This window comes from Nansenia antarctica (genome assembly GCF_963989245.1).
Source record: "Nansenia antarctica genome assembly, contig: SCAFFOLD_140, whole genome shotgun sequence".
In the NCBI taxonomy this organism is placed as follows: Eukaryota; Metazoa; Chordata; class Actinopteri; order Argentiniformes; family Microstomatidae; genus Nansenia; species Nansenia antarctica.
In genome coordinates, this window is record NW_027662661.1 from 1 (window position 1) to 6,040 (window position 6,040).

A 6,040-nucleotide genomic window follows, 5' to 3' on the forward strand; every position below is an offset into this window, starting at 1 on the left:
GGGTCAGGATTGAGGTTAGGGTCAGGGCCGAGGCCAGGGTCAGGGCCCAGGTTGGGCCGCAACAGCTCCGGCCACTCCACAGGGTCCAGCCGAGCCCCTCTGCCCTCTCCCTGCACAGTGGGCTCATGATCGCTCCCCACGAGCGATGTTAGAGTTGTAATAGACAGGCTTGTTAGCCTATTTTTGTATCTCGTCTTGCCATATGCAATGGCTATATCTAGTGCAACCTGCTCAAATGGGGAGATACCCTGAAGTCCCGATGCCAAAACCGAATCATAATGCTCTTTAAGGATTTGCAGGTTATTCTGCATCCACAAATCCGTATTGAGCTTTACTTTTCTTAATGTTTCTAGGTTTGGTGATGATGGTTTAATGAATTGTGTGAGTTTTTGTACTTGCTTCATCATTCCCACCGGGAATCTTTCTGACCTTTCTGCCCTTTCCACCACCTCAGCATGGTGTACTGCCTGGAGTAGTTTGAAATACCTTTTCTCCAGTCTCATCACAGGCACCTCTGGCCCTCTACCAAGACCCGACCACACCGCCCCAACACCAGAGCCATCCGGCCTCATGCTTTCCCAATAGAGGAAGTAGACTAAAGCCGTTGTTGATGGTCAAACTGAGTTAAGTCACTCAAGAAGTGCTTGAAAATAAACAAATTAAGTGCTTTTAAACTAAGAATTTAAGGGAATGGGAGACAAACCAAACGCAGGACAATAAAAGTTCCTAATGACACTTACTCTATTTCTCCCAGCTAAATTGGTCAGTAAAAAATGTTCGGGGGTTTCGATCAACAAAACCCTTAACTGGTTCTCAATACTATTTTTCCAGGTTATTCCTGTGAACCGGTATGGGAGACGGCCAACCCACTACCCACACTGTGTAAAACAACCACACTCTGTGCTCTTAACGATGTTCAATCAACAACACGTGTATCAGGTGAGTCTGTTTTCACTGCACAAAAAACCACAAAACACCCAAAAATAAGGGGTCTGCTTGGCCCAACCGGGCCCAGGTTTTCCCTGGGATCTAGTATTGAGTTTAACCAGAATAATCTCCAAAACTGGAGATCTAGAGCACATCAAAGATTTAAAAACAACCACAGGTTGATTTTAGGTCTACTCAGACCTTCAACAAAGATTTAAAAACAACCACAGGTTGATTTTAGGTCTACTCAGACCTTCAAATGAATATGTTAAAAGTTGTGTCAAAGGACTTTCAAAGGTTTAAAACAATAAAATAGCGCTCCTGACAGTTTCGGCACACTGTGCCTTCTTCAGAGGAAATAACAGAATGACAAAAAAAACACTCATATATATAGAGAGGAAACAAGGGGGGAGGGGCTACACTAATTGCTGCGCTAATTGCTACAGGTGTAAGTGCTTTGTCTGGTGATTCAAATTCAAGAAAATGTTTTTTCAGGACAAAGACCTAATATTCAAAAACCGGTAATCTCTTTTTCCAATAATATGATAACGTGTTACCCGCCCAAACACATTCCCCAATAAGGCAGGTTTCCCTGGGAGATATCCCACAATTTTTCCACTTTTTCAGGTTTTTTAAAATTGTTTATTAGTTGAAACTTGTCTCCCCCAAAGGGAATTTTAACATGTATTACATATTTTTATGATCAGTGTTCAACTTCTGAAAGTAGATAAGTCGATTGTGGCACTGGCTGGTTAGGTTAGGGGAATAAAAGGCCCTGCTTGCCCGAAGGCTCGCAGAATGCACGGGCACACTAATCTTTTAGTTTTTTTCTCTACTTTCAGATCTTTGTTCAGATTATGTCGTCGACCATCCATAATTCAAGGATCTCCGGCTTCAGAATTTCAGTACGTATCCAGGTAAGCACCCATTTTAACTGTATTTTTTATTTTATTTTTAAACTTTTTTCAGGTTCTATCGGATCACAGGTAAGTGTTTATTTCCTTTACAGATTTTTTTCAGGACTGGACTGTACATATTAAATGAGAGGTAAGTTTTTATATTTCATTTAAACCACTGGGTGAAATTGTGTTTAGTTCTTTAATCCAGTGTCTTTCCCTCATCATTCTCTGTCTTTTTGACCAACAGGTTCCAGATTCCAGGCCTACAATCAGGAGATTCTCCCTACCATGATCTCTAAAATGTTCGTACAGTAGGGTGGATTCCTCAATCCGATTTACCCTGTAAAGGTGCTGTTTTAAACGTTCACAAAGTTTGTTCTTAGTTTCACCAATGTACCATTTAGAACAGACCCCACATTTTATTCCATATACCAGGTTTGAGGACTCCAAACCCAGAACATTCCAGATTGGAGCCCCTTTGTCTGTATATATGTTCGTAATGTATTTTGGTGTTTTTAAATGTCTTTTTAGTTTATTTTGTTTATCGCTTTTTAATGCTGCATGTACTAGCAAATCTTTTATATTTTTATTCCTCCTAAAGGCTGCAATAATTTTAAAACCCACCAACGGTTCGACGATATCTTGAGTCCTTTTAAAATTACTTTTAATCATTTTATTAAGTTCCATCGAGGATGGGGAGAACATGGAAACAAAAGGAATTATCCTGCAATTGTCCCCTTCTTTTGCAGGTCTATCCCCCCTGCTGAAGTTTTGCTGGACCTCAGCTTTGATGGTCCGGAGGAAAGTTCTCCCATAACCCCTCGATCTGAGGACCTTGAAGAGGGTCCTCGTGGCTGACTCCGCGTCCTCCTCTGCTGTGCAAATTCGCTTGAATCTGATAAGCTGCGATTTCACTATTCCCCTAAAGGTATGTTTGGGGTGATAGCTAGACTTGTGCAACAGCGCATGAGTATCTGTGGGTTTAAAATATACTCTTGTGCCCAGACTATAACCCCCCTCTCCTCTCTTAATAAACACCTCTGTATCCAAAAACTCGATTTTCTCAGGTTGAATATTGAATTTTACAGTGATTGCCTGATGATGCGTGTTCAGCACATTGATAAAAACCTGGAAGTCCTCCCTTGTGTGGCTCCAGATGCCAAAAATATCGTCCAAATAACGGACATACAGTGCTGGGAGTTTCGGGCATTTGGGGAAGACAGTCCGCTCCCAATCAGCCATATAAATGTTGGCATACGCAGGGGCAAACTTCTTCCCCATAGCTGTCCCATGTACCTGAAGGAAACATCTGGAATCAAAGACAAAATCGTTTCTAGTCAACCCTAACTCTAAGAGATGGAGAAGAGCCTCATCTGGTCTAGAAGGGTCTGGATGGTCGTTAAATAGCTCCCGCACCGCTTTGAGCCCCAATGGGGTCTCTATGTTTGTATACAGGGAGTCAATGTCGACCGAGAAAAGCATCGAACCAATAGGAACCTGGGTGTTTTTCAGTTTTTCCACAAATTCATATGTATCTTTAATTAAACTTTCATGAATTTGAGATAATGGATTTAAATAAAAATCTATGAATTCTGCTATTCGATAGGACTCGCTCCCACAATCGGACACAATCGGCCTTCCTGGGGGGACCTGATGTGGAACTGTCCAGGTCTCTGGATCCTTGTGGATCTTTGGCAAGAGATACAGTTGCCGTGGACGTGGCGGATCCTCCCCATACAGGTAAGTCATTTGTTTGGCCGATATAACTTTCTTTTCATACAGGTGAGACACCGTCGCTCTAATCTGTTTCTGGGTCTCCAGTTGCAGAGAGCCAGTTAAAGGTACGTAGTGTGTTCTATTTTCCAATTGTCTGTTAGCCTCTGTCAAATATTGATTTTTATCCATTATTACAATTTTAGAGCCCTTATCGGCAGGCTTAATAATTATATCCTGGTTCTTTTTTAATTTGTTCAATGCTTTTCTTTCCCCTTGTGACAGGTTACTTTCTTTTTCACAGGCCCAACGGATTCCCTCCAGGTGCCGCACATCTTCCCTGATCAATCCCTTAATAGGGTCCGAGATGGAATTCCAATCAGGTTCCCAATGAGAGGGATTGATGAACGGTTCCCTGGTGAAATCCGCGGTAAACCGGAAATGATCTAAAAGTTTCAAACGCCTGTGATACTTTGCTAAATCTCTTTGTAAATCTTCTCCGTCTGTTACAGATGGCGTAGGAATAAAGAAGAGGCCCCTCTCCAGCAGCATTTCTTCTTTTGTGGATAGTTCAAAGGTAAGTGAAATATTTAAAATATTAGAACAATTTAAAATATTAGAATGGGGCTTGGTAAGTGTCCCAGGTCCCCCTCTTTTCAGTTTAACTGTAGCATCCATGCCTCTAACATTTTTTTGCCTGTAGCAGGGGTCCAATGTATTGGATCCCTCTCACAAGCTTTGAAGTCCCGGGCCTCCACCCCTCTCAGGGTCCTGTATGTGGACTGCACATAGGTGTTTGTTTTTTCCAGGAGGGCCCGTACTGGGGCCTGCAACCTGGGTGAGTATTGTGTCAAAGCAAAAAACACCTCTGCCTGAGGGAAAACCACTCTTGCCTTCGCCATCAGCTGTTGGAATTGCTTTTTCATGGTCGAGAGCAGGTTTCCCCCCAGACAGTTGTTTAATCCCACCACAAAGACCACTTTGTGAGTGGCAGGACTAGGGTTCAACTTGTTCCAAATATCCCTCAGATGGAACATTTTGGCCCCCGGGAAACTGTCAACTTGGATCAGTGGATAGTTGAAGGGGGGGATTCTATTGAGATTCGAATCCCCCACTATCACCACTGGTTTTCTAATCTCAAGGTCCCACACCACACTTTTTTGATATGCACTGCGGTGATAGAGCGGTCTGTCCAGGTCAGGGTCAGGGTCAGGGCCAGGGTCAGGGCTAGAGTTAGGGCCAGAGTTGGGGTCCAACACCAGATTAGGGAGGGTAGGGTGGGGGTTGTGGTTAAGGTGAAATACAGGTCCGGGGCCTTGATGGAGATCAGGGTGGGTGACCGGGTCCAGGGAAGGGCCCCGGTTGATGTCACGTTTCCGTGGGCCCTTCTTTCTCTTAGAGAGAGGCCCCGGGTCCCGAGGACTATGGGCCCCTGAGCTGGGCCTCGGCTGGGCCACCGAAGGCAAGTTGGGCCACTCTGTCTCATCCAAACTAACCCTCAGTGTAGGAGTTTGGAGAGCAAGGGTTTGGAGAGCAGGCCGCAAGTGGCCCTCAACCAAATTCACCAAATTGGTGGTTGTGGTAACCTTCAGGCGCCGCCCGTATCTGGACCTCCCAAAGGTCAATGCTTTATCCAAAGCTAACTGGTCAAATTGGGGTAGATCCCTAAGCCCCTCTGCTAACAAAATATCATAATGATCTTTGAGAATGTTCAAGTTATTAACCATCCACTCATCTGTGTTAAGTTTCACTCTGTGATTTGTGTCAGGATGGGGAGATGAGGGTTTAATAAAGAATGTTAGTCTATTAACTTGTTTCATCATCCCTACTGGAAACTGTCCTGTTTCCAGAGATCTACTGATCACTTCAGCATGGTGAGTAGCCTGGAGTAATTTGAAAAGTTGTTTTTCAACTCTGGGAGGTTCTTCTTTCGTGTAACGTCAGAGGTCCAACTCGGTGTCGCGTAGCCATGCCCGCATCTCTGGTTCTAGGTCGAAGAGGCTGGCTTCTGAGGGTGGTCTATATAAGGGGCAGATGGTGATTATGTGGTCGGCGGTCTGCTCTGGGTCACCGCACTCTTATGCCGCACTGTCCGCCAGGCCCCACGCCTTCATTGATGTTTTAAAGCGACCGACACCAGTTCGTAGACGGTTCAGTGTGGTCCATTGCCGGCGTGGTAGGTCGTCTCCTCCAATGGCGCCATCTCCTGGGTCCCAGATGTAGCGGTGGATTCGGGAGGGCCCGGCTGACTCCCACTCCTGCTTCCAAGCTGCTGCCAACCATGCATCTCTGGAGATGTCCTCAGAGGTGGAGTTGAGCATGGCTTGTGCTGCCTTGTTGTAAGGGTGGCGGGTCTTGAGTCGGCTTGGAGGTGCTGGTGTTATGGTGGTGTTGTGCAGGATGTGCCAGTCATGCTTTTGTGCCTTCCTGGCCAGGGCGAGGGTGGCAGCCTCCCGTCGGAGGCCGGCCGGTGCTATTCCCGCGAGGACTGGCAAGAGGGA